The sequence below is a fragment of the Oncorhynchus gorbuscha genome, unplaced genomic scaffold (assembly GCF_021184085.1).
Source record: "Oncorhynchus gorbuscha isolate QuinsamMale2020 ecotype Even-year unplaced genomic scaffold, OgorEven_v1.0 Un_scaffold_3491, whole genome shotgun sequence".
NCBI lineage: Eukaryota > Metazoa > Chordata > Actinopteri > Salmoniformes > Salmonidae > Oncorhynchus > Oncorhynchus gorbuscha.
Genome location: NW_025747712.1, coordinates 26518 through 42497, shown reverse-complemented (window position 1 = coordinate 42497; position 15980 = coordinate 26518). Strand labels below are relative to the sequence as shown.

General features: G+C 45.0%; 1 pseudogene; it reads left to right on the top strand.

The window, feature by feature from the left end:
* Positions 1 to 7548: 7548 nt before the first annotated feature.
* LOC124027699 overlaps positions 7549 to 15980 on the top strand; it is a 34145-nt pseudogene continuing 25713 nt past the window's right edge.

Here is a 15980-nt window from a genome sequence, read left to right as displayed (position 1 = left end):
ATGTATCAACCCATGGAGGTCTGGATTTGGAGTCACACTCAAAATTAAAGTGGAAAACCACACTACAGGCTGATCCAACTTTGATGTAATGTCCTTAAAACAACTCAAAATGGGGCTCAGTAGTGTGTGTGGCCTCCACGTGCCTGTATGACCTCCCTACAACGCCTGGGCATGTTCCTGATGAGGTGGTGGATGGTCTCCTGAGGGATCTCCTCCCAGACCTAGACTAAAGCAGCCGCCAACTCCTGGACAGTCTGTGGTGCAACGTGGCATTGGTGGATGGAGCGAGACATGATGTCACAGATGTGCTCAGTTGGATTCAGGTCTGGGGAACGGGCGGGCCAGTCCATAGTATCAATGCCTTCCTCTTGCAGGAACTGCTGACACACTCCAGCCACATGAGATCTAGCATTGTCTTGCATTAGGAGGAACCCAGGGCCAACCGCACCAGCATATGGTCTCACAAGGGGTCTGAGGATCTCATCTCGGTACCTAATGGCAGTCAGGCTACCTCTGGCGAGCACATGGAGGGCTGTGCGGCCCCCCAAAGAAATGCCACCCCACACCATGACTGACCCACCGCCAAACCGGTCATGCTGGAAGATGTTGCAGACAGCAGAACGTTCTCCACGGCGTCTCCAGACTGTCACATCTGTCACATGTGCTCAGTGTGAACCTGCTTTCATCTGTGAAGAGCATAGGGCGCCCGTGGCGAATTTGCCAATCTTGGTGTTCTCTGGCAAATGCCAAACGTCCTGCACGGTGTTGGGCTGTAAGCACAACCCCCACCTGTGGACGCCGGGCCCTCATACCACCCTCATGGTGTCTGTTTCTGACCGTTTGAGCAGACACATGCACATTTGTGGCCTGCTGGAGGTCATTTTGCAGGGCACTGGCTGTGCTCCTCCTGCTCCTCCTTGCACAAAGGCGGAGGTAGCGGTCCTGCTGCTGGGTTGTTGCCCTCCTACGGCCTTCTCCACATCTCCTGATGTACTGGCCTGTCTCCTGGTACTGCCGCCTCCATGCTCTGGACACTACGCTGACAGACACAGCAAACCTTCTTGCCACAGCTCGCATTTATTACATTTACATTTACATTTAAGCTTTAGCAGACGCTCTTATCCAGAGCGATGTTCCATCCTGGATGAGCTGCACTACCTGAGCCACTTGTGTGGGTTGTAGACTCTGTCTCATGCTACCACTAGAGTGAAAGCACCGCCAGCATTCAAAAGTGACCAAAACATCTGCCAGGAAGCATAGGAACTGAGAAGTGGTCTGTGGTCTCCACCTGCAGAACCACTCCTTTATTGGGGGTGTCTTGCTAAATGCCTATAATTTCCACCTGTTGTCTATTCCATTTGCACAACAGCATGTGAAATTATTGTCAATCAGTGTTGCTTCCTAAGTGGACAGTTTTATTTCACAGAAGTGTGATTGACTTGGAGTTACATTGTGTTGTTTAAGTGTTCCCTTAATTTTTTGAGCAGTGTATGTAACTGGGCCTACTCATTATTATTTGTAAATTAGTCAGTCACCATTTACCCACAATGCATCACATATAAACCCAGCAAAAATTATCTTCCCTTTTTCAGGACCCTGTCCTTCAAAGATAATTCATAAAAATCTAAATAACTTCACAGATCTTAATTTTTAAGGGTTTAACACTGTTTCCCATACTTGGACCGGGCGTTAAGACACTACCAGCTTACGGACGGTAGGCAATTAAGGTCACAGTTAAGAAAACTTAGGACACTACAGATGCCTTTCTACTGACTCTGAAAAACACCAAAAGAAAGATGCCCAGGGTCCCTGCTCATCTGCGTGAACGTGCCTAAGGCATGCTGCAAGGAGGCATGAGGACTGCAGATGTGGCCAGGGCAATAAATTGCAATGTCCGTACTGTGAGACGCCTGAGACAGGATGGACAGCTGATTGTCCTCGCAGTGGCAGACCACGTGTAACAACACCTGCACAGGATCGGTACATCCGAACATCACACCTGCGGGACAGGTACAGGATGGCAACAACAACTGCCCGAGTTACACCAGGAACGCACAATCCCTCCATCAGTGCTCAGACTGTCCGCAATAGGCTGAGAGAGGCTGGACAGGTCTTGTAGTCCTGTTGTAAGGCAGGTCCTCACCAGACATCACCGGCAACAGTGTCGACTATGGGCACAAACCCACCATCGCTGGACCAGACAGGACTGGCAAAAGTGCTCTTCACTGACGAGTCGCGGTTTTGTCTCACCAGGGGTGATGGTTGGATTCGCATTTATCGTTGAAGGAATGAGCGTTACACCGAGGCCTGTACTCTGGAGCGGGATCGATTTGGAGTGGAGGGTCCGTCATGGTCTGGGGCGGTGTGTCACAGCATCATCGGACTGAGCTTGTTGTCATTGCAGGCAATCTCAACGCTGTGCGTTACAGGAAAGACATCCTCCTCCCTCATGTGGTACCCTTCCTGCAGGCTCATCCTAACATGACCCTCCAGCATGACAATGCCACCAGCCATACTGCTCATCCACTGTGCGTGATTTCCTGCAAGACAGGAATGTCAGTGTTCTGCCATGGCCAGTGAAGAGCCCAGATCTCAATCCTATTGAGCACGTCTGGGACCTGTTGGATCGGAGGGTGAGGGCTAGGGCCATTCTCCCCAGAAATGTCCGGGAACTTGCAGGTGCATTGGTGGAAGAGTGGGGTAACATCTCACAGCAAGAACTGGCAAATCTGGTGCAGTCCATGAGGAGGAGATGAACTGCAGTACTTAATGCATCTAGTGGCCACACCAGATACTGACTGTTACTTTTGATTTTGACCCCCCCTTTGTTCAGGGACATGTTATTCAATTTCTGTTAGTCACATGTCTGTGGAACGTGTTCAGTTCATGTCTCAGTTGTTGAGTCTTGTTATGTTCATACAAATATTTACACATGTTAAAGTTTGCTGAAAATAAACACAGTTGACAGTAAGAGGATGTTTCTTTTTTTTCCTGAGTTGAGATGTTCTTGACCATGGACAGTGAAAACATATTTCACCCTTCAAGACTCTGCTTGCCTAGACTCACTGCACTGCTTCCAGCTTCCAACAACACATTGTTGGGACATGAGACGATGAAACACCAACGTTTCAGATGACACAAATTGACACTGGTAGTACTCCAAAACATATTTTGCAATTTTAACCATCGGTTCAAGAAGTATCTCTGGGTAGGCCAAGGGGCCTCGTTCAGAAGAACAACATTAGATAACTAAAGTGCTGCAGTGGAGAGTGGAGATGATGACAGGGCAGTCCGTGTCCCAAATGGCACCCTATTCCCTATATAGTACACAAGTTTTGACCAGAGCCCTAAGGGCCCATTTGGTGCACTACATAGGGAATAGGTTGCCATTTGGGATGCAACCTAACTGTTGAACCGCATTAACCAGAGTCCCGATGAGGGGTGTTATGAAGCATGGGGGTATGGAATGTTCAATGCTGTGATTCCTCAGATGTATCCTCTCCTCTCTCCTTTCCTCTTTATTGTGTCCATCCTTCGCAGCATAGGTTGGTTCCCTAGTGCTCACTGTAGGAACTGATTGCCAGTCAAATCCATATATTCAATTATTAAATCAACTACTTTTAATTGAAAATAATGTACCCCTTTTCATGAAGTAGATTTTATTGAATGTTACTCATTCTGTTGCACTCTATTCTAACCAAACCTGCATTACCAGGTGTCACTATGCACTAGCTCGTCGAAAAGATGGCTGCCTGTCTCTGTATTTGTGAAAGTTATGGTGGTGCTAGAATCCATAAATTCACTCTTTATGGTTGGACAAATGTGTGTTCATATTGTCTGAAGACTGCTCTGTGGCGGAATTTGTAGGTTTTTTACTTTTAAGACAGTGAAATTTGCAACACAAACCTTTGTGAATAATCACCAGCAGTGCAAATAAAATAATATGCCAATGAACATTACTGGACTAACAAACTTTCCAGGAACTTCCGTATCCATTGTCCTTGGGTAGCAGCAGCAGATTGTTTCATCTTCTTTATCCTGTGCCAAACACATTTATTCAGTGAGTCTAAATCATAATGTTAGCTGCTGGCTACATGATTGCATCAACCTAGCTAGCTAATGTTAGCTAGCTAGCTATCTAGCAAGGCTACTCTAAAGCTAACATTAGTAGTTTTGTTAGCTAGCTAGCTATAGATTGAATCATTCTAGATAGTTTTAGATGACTAAACTGCTTTTATTAACTGCTTTTATTCACACATGCCTTGTTTTCCATGAAAATGCGTGTTCATTTGCAGGTTTAAAAATATATACTTGTGTATTGATTTTAAGAAAGGTGTTGATGTTTATGGTTAGGTACACATTGGTGCAACAACAGAGCTTTTTTCGCAAATGCGCTTGTTAAATCACCCGTTTGGCGAAGTAGGCTGTGATTCAATGATAAATTAACAGGCACCACATCGATTATATGCAACGCAGGACAAGCTAGATAAACTAGTAATATTATCAACTATGTGTAGTTAACTAGTGATTATGTTAAGATTGATTGTTTTTTATAAGATACGTTTAATGTTAGCTAGCACCTTACCATGGCTCCTTGCTGCACTCGCATAACAGGTAGTCAGCCTGCCACACAGTCTCCTCGTGCAATGTAATCGGCCATGATCGGTGTCCAAAAAGCGGATGATTGATTGTTATGAAAACCTGAAATCGGCCCTAATTAATCGGCCATTCCGATTAATCGGCCGAGCTCTAGTTTCCACTAGATAACACGACCACAAAGTCAGATTTCTCCAGGATTCCACACTGGAGAGGAGTGTGAGCGAAGAAATAAACCAAGTGCAGAGTCAAAAAACGATATGCTGGTGCAACCAAACATAGTTGTTGAGAGGTGTGGTTAATTAGGCTCTGTAGGCTGTAGCTAGAAGACCACTGTGACTGACAAGTGAATCCACCTGTCACAGCGAGCATGGGGGTTATCACATGAAATCCCAGGGACAGGGTTTTATTCACTAAACATGCAAACAGGCTGAAATTGGGGGAGGTACTATGTCAACTTGCCCAATAAGAAATGCCTGCTTTCTTTTCTGTTGCAAAATGTTTTTCTATGATGTGAACTATTGAATTTGTCTGGTAAACGTGTTCAGTGGCGTTGCATTCAGACCAGATTGAAGTACTGGGACAAATGCCGTCTTGCCACACGTTTTCCAGCGGCTCTGTGCTCCCTGTTTTTTTCTTCTAGGGGAGAGGAGCACAGAAGGCCTGGGTAATACAGTATGGTGGCCAGATGATTAGCTGCAGCCTTTCTAGCTGTTTTGAACGTTACAGGTAGAAATGTATTCTATAGAATGTTATGGCTTTGTTTAATGATGAAAAAGATCATTATCTGATGTACTGAAGGCAGCTCTAATTTCAATGCATCTATAAATGTGAAAACAGAAAAGAAGAAAGGAGAGGACTGAAGAGCAGGCTAGAGTAAAGTATTACAGCTGGCAGGATGTGAAAGCACACACACACACACACACACACACACACACACACACACACACACACACACACACACACACACACACACACACACACACACACACACACACACACACACACACACACACACACTGGATTTCTGTCCAGGACACACTCCTCTGACACACCAGGAGGATGTGGGAGTGGAGGGGACCTGCATTTCCGGGTGAACAGAAGACTTCCTGGTCTGTCTATGTAACATAGTAGTAGACACCCCTGCTTCTTAGAGTGTAGTCTAGACTATGTTGTGGCAGGAGCTACACATGTACCCCTCTGTATAACGTACAGGGTGGTCCTGTATTTGGTCAAATAATAATTCTGCTCTCTATATTCGCAGTGTCTCTTTTAAACTGTATTATGTAATGTGTGTGTGTGTGTGTGTGTGTGTGTGTGTGTGTGTGTGTGTGTGTGTGTGTGTGTGTGTGTGTGTGTGTGTGTGTGTGTGTGTGTGTGTGTGTGTGTGTGTGTGTGTGTGTGTGTGGTGTGAGAGAGTGGTGTGTGTACAGTTGTGGCCAATGACACAAATATTAATTTCCACGAAGTTTGCTGCTTCAGTGTCTAGATATTTTTGTCAGATGTTACTATGGAATACTGAAGTATAATTACAAGCATTTCATAAGTGTCAAAGGCTTTTATTGACAATTACATGAAGTTGATTCAAGGAGTCAATATTTGCAATGTTGACCCTTCTTTTTCAAGACCTCTGCAATCCGCCCTGGCATGCTGTCAATTAACTTCTGGGCCACATTCTGACTGATGGAAGCCCATTCTTGCATAATCAATGCCTGGAGTTTGTCAGATTTTTTATTTTTTGTTTGTCCACCCGCCTCTTGAGGATTGACCACAAGTTCTCAATGGGATTAAGGTCTGGGGAGTTTCCTGGCCATGGATCCAAAATATTGATGTTTTGTTCCCCAAGCCACTTAGTTATCACTTTTGTCTTATGGCAAGGTGCTCCATCATGCTGGAAAAGGCATTGTTTGTCACCAAACTGTTCCTGGATGGTTGGGAGAAGTTGCTCTCGGAGGATGTGTTGGTACCATTCTTTATTCATGGCTGTGTTCTTAGGCAAAATTGTGAATGAGCCCACTCCCTTGGCTGAGAAGCAACCCCACACATGAATGGTTTCAGGATACTTTACTGTTGGCATGACACAGGACTGATGGTAGCACTCACCTTGTCTTCTCCGGACAAGCTTTTTTTCGGATGCCCCAAACAATTGGAAAGTGGATTCATCAGAGAAAATGACTTTTCCCCAGTCCTCAGCAGTCCAATCCCTGTACCTTTTGCAGAATATCAGTCTTTCCCCAATGTTTTTCCTGGAGAGAAGTGGCTTCTTTGCTGCCCTTCTTGACACCAGGTAATCCTCCAAAAGTCTTTGCCTCACTGTGCGTGCAGATTCTCTGACACCTGCCTGCTGCCATTCCTGAGCAAGCTCTGTACTGGTGGTGCCCCGATCCCACAGCTGAATCAACTTTAGGAGACGGTCCTGGCGCTTCTGATAAATGGTTGATTTAGTTGCAATCTTACTGGCAGCAATATCCTTGCCTGTGAAGCCCTTTTTGTGCAAAGCAATGATGACGCCACGTGCTTCCTTGCAGGTAACCATGGTTGACAGAGGAAGAACAATGATTCCAAGCACCACCCTCCTTTTGAAGCTTCAAGTCTGTTATTCGAACTCAATGAGCATGATCTCCAGCAATGAGCAGTGATCTCCAGCCTTGTCCTCGCCAACACTCACACCTGTATTAATGAGAGAATCACTGACATGATGTCAGCTGGTAATTTTGTGGCAGGACTGAAATGCAGTGGAAATGTTTTTGGGGATTCAGTTCCTTTGCATGGCAAAGAGGGTCTTTGCAATTAATTGAAATTAATCTGATTACTCTTCATAACATTCTGGAGTATATGCAAATTGCCATCATACAAACTGAGGCAGCAGACTATGTGAAAATGAACATTTGTGTCATTCTCAAAACTTTTGGCCACGACTGTATATGTTACTGATGAGAGAGAGTTACTGAGGGTTCTCTCTGTGTGTCTCTGAGCAGAAGTTCATGGAGTTTGAGGACAGTCAGGAGCAGGAGAAGAAGGACCTTCAGAACTATGTGGGCAGAATGGAGTCCCACTCCCGCCAGCTTGAGCTCAAGATCAAGAACTATGCAGACCAAAGTAAGTTTACACACACACACACACACACACACACACACACACACACACACACACACACACACACACACACACACACACACACACACACACACACACACACACACACACACACACACACACACACACACACACACACACACACACACACACACACTGTAACGGTTTTCTAGGTGTGGTGAAGGAGAGTCGGACCAAACTGCAGCGTGTAGATTGCGATCCATGTTTAATCAAAACAAACGTAACACGAATCAATACAAAAAAACACTACAAAACAATAAACGTGATGAAAACCGAAAACAGCCTATACTTGTGTCAACTAACACAGCGACAGGAACAAAGACACTAAGGACAATCACCCACAAAACAACCAAAGAATATGGCTGCCTAAATATGGACAACGATAAACACCTGACTCTGATTGAGAACCACTCCAGACAGCCATAGACTCTGCTAGATCACCCCACTAGCTACAATCCCGCTATATACCAAAACCCCAAGACAAAACACACCACAATACAAAAACCCCATGCCACACCCTGGCCTGCCCCAATACATAAAGATAAACACAAAATACTTCGACCAGGGCGTGACACACAGGCTGAATCCCAAATCGACCTCTTACCCTCCACTTCGCGTTCACATGCACCTCCGCCATTTGCACTAGTGTCCCAAAGCTGAGTGAGTGAAAGCTATTGAGGGTGTGTAGGAGCTTATTAGCCCCTCCGGTAGGCACTTCCACTGAGTCTGCAACACTGCCTGATCCATAGCAATGTGCAATCCCGTAAAGCACTGCGTTATTTTTGAGTTCTCGCAATTTCACATAAAGGAATGGAGAGACGTGCCCAATGCATTTGTTTGTCTAATGTCGAAACTTGATACATGTAAAAGAAGAAATAACACCCAAATTAAATGTTTAACTGTTGCTGAGGTTCAGATTTTGTAAAACGACAGGGTGGATTTGTTCATTTGAATTTCATGCTTGTTTTATTATTTAAAAGGGTAACATGAACTGCATCATTCAAGTCAGGAGTTTGTCCTGGCGTTGATGGGCTTATTGATCCCCTCGCCGCTCTCTGGAAGTCACCCTCAGAGTTTCATGAGCAACACGTGACAACGGAGTGATTTGGTAGGGGCGAGGAGGTGGTTTTAGATTCACCATAATAATAATAATAATACCATCTCACTCCTGTTTCTCCTCTCTCCCTCTCACACTGAATCCACGCATACATTACCCACCCACCCACCCACACAGCCACATACATGCATTTCACATCATTGGTATGCCTACCATTTTGCACACAGCAGTCCATAAATAGCATCTCCATGGAGCCCAGTGCAAATGTATTTCCATCATATTCTCTGCCTCTGCCTTTCTCGTCTCCCATTAATCCCTCGGACAATTAATTAGACACACGCACACACGCACGCACACACACACGCACGCACGCATGCACACACACACACGCATTCATTCACACTCTTTTTGGGTGACAGTAATGGGATTACAGGATTACTGTTACTCCCATCCTCTTTAAGTGGCAGCCAGGCACCACATCCCATTGGTGGATTTAGGAGGGGAGTCTGATTCGGTGCCTTTAGGGAACACATGCATCCACAGTGTGATGTGATAGCTCAAACCTCTGTTAGCAATGACTTATTGAGGAGGAGAGAACCATAGCTTCATAAATTGACATACTGCTGTTGTTCTTCAGTCTTAGGAAAATTACAATCTGACTGCCAGTTCCTGCTTCAGCCATTTCCTTTATTGTTGTCATGCTAAACAATTGCTAAAGCAGAAACAGACTGACAACCCAGGCCTGGGAAATGCAGATCGTAACGGCACACGCCCTGTCTGTATAAACAGTTACGAGTCCTATTCATGTAGTTAACCATTTGTAGAGCACGCTGTCCTGGCTGCTGCCACTCCCAGTCGGTGGTGAATAATTCATGGGCCATTATGCTGTTCCAGACAGGCGTTCTCCAACCAGGGCAGAGTCCACAGCTACTCTATGTGTAGAGTTGCCCACAAGCTACTATGTGTGGATAGTCTTAGACTGCAGGCATCATCTCTTACTTGCCCTCTTACTTCAATTGGGAAGCTTGTATGAAGGAGAAGAGGAGTGGACTTCCAGATCCGTGGTTACTTTGCAGGACAGTAGTACACTAGAATGCTGTTTAGACATGGTGTGTATCTGCTGCAGGTTGTGGTCAATTCCATTTAAATTCCAGTCAATTCTGGAAGTACACTGAAATTCCAATTATCTTCAATGCTTTTCAGTTAGGAAAATTGGAATTTGGTTTACCTTCTGAATTGCCTGGAATTAAGATGGAATTGACCCCAACCCTGATCTGCAGACACAACTCTTGGTTTCTTTGACAATGGCTTTCATTGTCTTTTGTCAAAAAGAAACAGAATATTGTGTAGATGCAGTTCTTCCTCTCACCCAGTCCACCCAACAGAGTGAGCCAACGTTCTAAACACACTAACTCGGTCTACATCCTACCCACTCTCGCCACTCCTCAGAGAAGGACCACATAGCTGTCCTGCGGATGCCTGTTGGGCAGGCAGAGAGAATGGCTCCTCCCATAGCTGGCCACAGTCACTGTGGTTCGTATGAATGGCTGGGAAGTATTTCCACCACAATGTGCATGTTAATGTAATACACTGCACTGATGCTTAAAAACCGTGATGAATCAATCCATCCATATGTGGGAACAGTCAGACACCAGGCTAGACATGTACAGTATACATGGTATATGGGTGCAGTTGTATAGCACATGCAGTATATGGCTCTGGCTAATTAGCCCTAAGACAGGGAGACCTACCCACCTAACTAACTAACTAATCTGGAGTCAGAACAATCTGTCCTCCTCTATGTGATGTGGAGTAGTGGTCCCTCATTCAGGAGATGTAATGGCTTGATATAATATCAATAACACCACAGTGAGATGATGTTAATTAGGGAGATGGGGATGGGGCCCTTATCCTGTAATCTACAGTCAGATAGAATGAACTCATTGGTCCCTGCTATGCTGATCAAAGGGAATTCATCCACCAAAGAGGAACTGATCATACTGTAATGAAGACCCATGAATAACGACACGCTGCACCCACTACTGGACTGCACTGCCGGTCCGATGACATCATCATAAATGGCCCACCACCACAGCCTTGTGTGACATGCGTTCCTAGTGCCAGTCGGCTACATCATGGAAATGGTACCGTTGACCTTGTTGTAGTGGTGCCATGTTCCAATGTTATATCATTCTCCCAGTACGCAATTATCTGACTTTCCAGATTATTCTAGGGTTATCCCTGTACCAGAACATCACCATGAAAACCTCTAGCCTCTTCAACTCTGTTTCATCTAGACACAGAGTGGAGATGCTCTGTTAGCAACCCATAGCAACTATTAAAACATTCCCATAGCAACGATTAAAACATTCCCAAACCAGAAACCGTGGATTGATGGCAGCATTCGCATGAAACTGAAAGCGTGAACCACTGCTTTTAATCAGGGCAAGGTGACTGGAAACATGACCGAATACAAACAGTGTAGCTATTCCCCTCCGCAAGGCAATCAAACAAGCTAAGCGTCAGTATAGAGACAAAGTAGAATCTCAATTCAACGGCTCAGACACGAGGTATGTGGCAGGGTCTACAGTCAATCACGGATTACAAAAAGAAAACCAGCACCGTCACGGACCAGGATGTCTTGCTCCCAGGCAGACTAAATACCTTTGAGGACAATACAGTGCCACTGACACTGCCCGCAACTAAAACATGCGGACTCTCCTTCACTGCAACCGACGTGAGGAAAACATTTAAACGTGTCAACCCTCGCGCATCCCCAGCCGCGCCCTCAGAGCATGCGCAGACCAGCTGGCTGGTGTGTTTACGGACATATTCAATCAATCCCTATCCCAGTCTGTTGTTCCCACATGCTTCAAGAGGGCCACCATTGTTCCTGTTCCCAAGAAAGCTACGGTAACTGAGCTAAATGACTACCGCCCCCCGTAGCACTCACTTCCGTCATCATGAAGTGCTTTGAGAGACTAGTCAAGGACCATATCACCTCCACCCTACCTGACACCCTAGACCCACTCCAATTTGCTTACCGCCCAAATAGGTCCACAGACGATGCAATCTCAACCACACTGCACACTGCCCTAACCCATCTGGACAAGAGGAATACCTATGTGAGAATGCTGTTCATCGACTACAGCTCGGCATTTAACACCATAGTGCCCTCCAAGCTCGTCATCAAGCTCGAGACCCTGGGTCTCGACCCCGCCCTGTGCAACTGGGTACTGGCAACAACATCTCCACCCCGCTGATCCTCAACACTGGGGCCCCACAAGGGTGCGTTCTGAGCCCTCTCCTGTACTCCCTGTTCACCCACGACTGCGTGGCCACGCACGCCTCCAACTCAATCATCAAGTTTGCGGATCGACACAACAGTGGTAGACTTGATTACCAACAACGACGAGACGGCCTACAGGGAGGAAGTGAGGGCCCTCGGAGTGTGGTGTCAGGAAAATAACCTCACACTCAACGTCAACAAAACTAAGGAGATGATTGTGGACTTCAGGAAACAGCAAAGGGAACACCCCCCTATCCACATCGATGGAACAGTAGTGGAGAGGGTAGTAAGTTTTAAGTTCCTCGGCGTACATCACAGACAAACTGAATTGGTCCACCCACACAGACAGCATCGTGAAGAAGGCGCAACCTCAGGAGGCTGAAGAAATTTGGCTTGTCACCAAAAGCACTCACAAACTTCTACAGATGCACAATCGAGAGCATCCTGTCGGGCTGTATCACCGCCTGGTACGGCAACTGATCCGCCCACAACCGTAAGGCTCTCTCGTAAGGTCTGCACAACGCATCACCGGGGCAAAACTACCTGCCCTCCAGGACACCTACACCACCCGGTCACAGGAAGGCCATAAAGATCATCAAGGACAACAACCACCCGAGCCACTGCCTGTTCACCCCGCTATCATCCAGAAGGCGAGGTCAGTACAGGTGCATCAAAGCTGGGACCGAGAGACTGAAAAACAGCTTCTATCTCAAGGCCATCAGACTGTTAAACAGCCACCACTAACATTGAGTGGCTGCTGCCAACAGACTGACTCAACTCCAGCCACTTTAATAATGGGAATTGATGGGAAATGATGTAAATATATCACTAGCCACTTTAAACAATGCTACCTAATATAATGTTTACATACCCTACATTATTCATCTCATATGTATACGTATATACTGTACTCTATATCATCTACTGCATCCTTATGTAATACATGTATCACTAGCCACTTTAACTATGCCACTTTGTTTACATACTCATCTCATATGTATATACTGCACTCAATACCATCTACTGTATCTTGCCTATGCTGCTCTGTACCATCACTCATTCATATATCTTTATGTACATATTCTTTATCCCCTTACACTTGTGTCTATAAGGTAGTAGTTTTGGAATTGTTAGCTAGATTACTTGTTGGTTATTACTGCATCTGTCGTGAACTAGAAGCACAAGCATTTCGCATACACTTGCACTAACATCTGCTAACCATGTGTATGTGACAAATACAATTTTATTTGATTTGTTTCATCTAGACACAGAGTTGAGATGCTCTGTTTCATCTAGACACAGAGTGGAGATGCTCTGTTTCATCTAGACACAGAGTGGAGATGCTCTGTTTCATCTAGACACAGAGTGGAGATGCTCTGTTTCATCTAGACACAGTGGAGATGCTCTGTTTCATCTAGACACAGAGTGGAGATGCTCTGTTTCATCTAGACACAGAGTGGAGATGCTCTGTTTCATCTAGACACAGAGTGGAGATGCTCTGTTTCATCTAGACACAGAGTGGAGATGCACATATCAATCTCACAGTGCCAGATGGTCACTCATTTATACACAGAGTGCTCTGTTTCATCTAGACACAGAGTGGAGATGCTCTGGTCATCTAGACACAGGGTGGAGATGCTCTGTTTCATCTAGACACAGAGTGGAGAGGTGCTCATCCCTAGACACAGAGTTTCTGTTTCATCTAGACACAGAGTGGAGATGCTCTGTTTCATCTAGACACAGTGGAGATGCTCTGTTTCATCTAGACATTCAGAGTGGAGATGCTCTTATTTCATCTAGACACAGAGTGGAGATGCTCTGTTTCATCTAGACACAGAGTGGAGATGCTCTGTTTCATCTAGACACAGAGTGGAGATGCTCTGTTTAGACACTGGAGATGCTCTGTTTCATCTAGACACAGTGATGCTCTGTTTGTCTAGACACAGAGTGGAGATTTGTTTGATCAGTAAATGACATCAACAGCACATATCAATTCATCACATGAAGTTACCCCGCCCTTATTTTCCTTTCACATCAGAAACAGACACAGAATCCCTCTAGAATAGTCATGGCATTTTCAATTCAAACTTTACCATAACCTCACAGCAGTATTTTCAATTCAAACATTATCCCAGTGTCCCAGCAGCGTTTGAAGAGTGTTAATGCCAGTGTAATTGATAGTATCCCTGTGCTGTTCTCCGGCTGTTGTGCTGCTCTACGCCAGGTTTAGGCTAAACCAGACAGACTAATGGGAGGATTAGGGTTTTTGTCACCTCTTAAATCGGGCCTATTTAAAATCATTTGAGAGAGATCACTTCCTCTGTGCTGTGAGTTCCCCGCCCCATTGGCGTCACACAACAGTCTAGTGTCTGATGTCTTATTACCGTTGAACCGAGGACACCTAGTGGCAGATCATTGTCATTACAGGGAGTAGAGTATAGCTTGTCCCACATCTTTCCTTGTTGTGCTGCTTTCAATAGATGTTGATAATGTGGGCTGGCTGTAGTGGCTATAACAGCGTTGATAACAGACACAGTCGTCTCTCTGGAAACACAAGAATGTGAAAGTATTTTATCTCAGTTCAAAGCAGTTCTATTTGTGTGGTCATTGAAGCTTTACCTTTTGTCACAATATGGTGTTACTAATGACTCATTGGTTAGCCTCTGTGTCTGTGTGTTTCCTTATAAGAACAGCTACTCATTTAACAGCTGACTAGACTGGCGTTGGAAAAGACTAACTGACTGACTGTCTTGTCTGTCTGACAAATGGATAATCTGATTGACTGTCTGTCTGAAAACGGATCATCTGACTGACTGTCTGTCTGACAAATTGATCACTGACTGTCTGACAAATGACTGACTGACTGTCTGACAAACTGTGTCTGACAAACTGATGACTGTCTGTCTGACTGATCTCTGACTGACTGTCTGACAAATTGATCATCTGACTGACTGACTGTCTGACAAATTGATAATCTGACTGACTGATTGTCTGTCTGTCTGACAAATTGATGGATGACATCTGACTGACTGACTGTCTGACTGTCTTGACAAATTGATCATCTGACTGACTGACTGTCTGACAAAATTGATAATCTGACTGACTGACTGTCTGACAAATTGATAATCTGACTGACTGACTGTCTGACAAACTGACTAATCTGACTGACTGACTGTCTGACAAACTGATGTTCTTCTTCTTCTTTCTCCTTCAGTCGGCAGGATGGAAGAGCGAGAGTCTGAGCTGAAGAAGGAGTTCAACTCACTCCATCAAAGACACACAGAGGTAAAGAGAGAGAGAGAGAGAGAGAGAGAGAGAGAGAGAGAGAGAGAGAACTCTTCCTATCTGTATTGTTTTCCTAAGAATAAGATTTCAAGTACCAAAAGTAGAACTAACCTGTCTGTTCTGTCCATTACAGATGATCCATAACAACACAGAGCATGTAGAACTAACCTGTCTGTTCTGTCCATTACAGATGATCCATAACAACACAGAGCATGTAGAACTGATAACAACATATTACAGATGATCCATAACAACACAGAGCATGTAGAACTAACCTGTCTGTTCTGTCCATTACAGATGATCCATAACAACACAGAGCATGTAGAACTAACCTGTCTGTTCTGTCCATTACAGATGATCCATAACAACACAGAGCATGTAGAACTAACCTGTCTGTTCTGTCCATTACAGATGATCCATAACTGTAGAACTAACCTGGTTCTGTCCATTACAGATGATCCATAACTACACGGAGCATGTAGAACTAACCTGTCTGTTCTGTCCATTACAGATGATCCATAACAACACAGAGCATGTAGAACTAACCTGTCTGTTCTGTCCATTACAGATGATCCATAACAACACAGAGCATGTAGAACTAACCTGTCTGTTCTGTCCATTACAGATGATCCATAA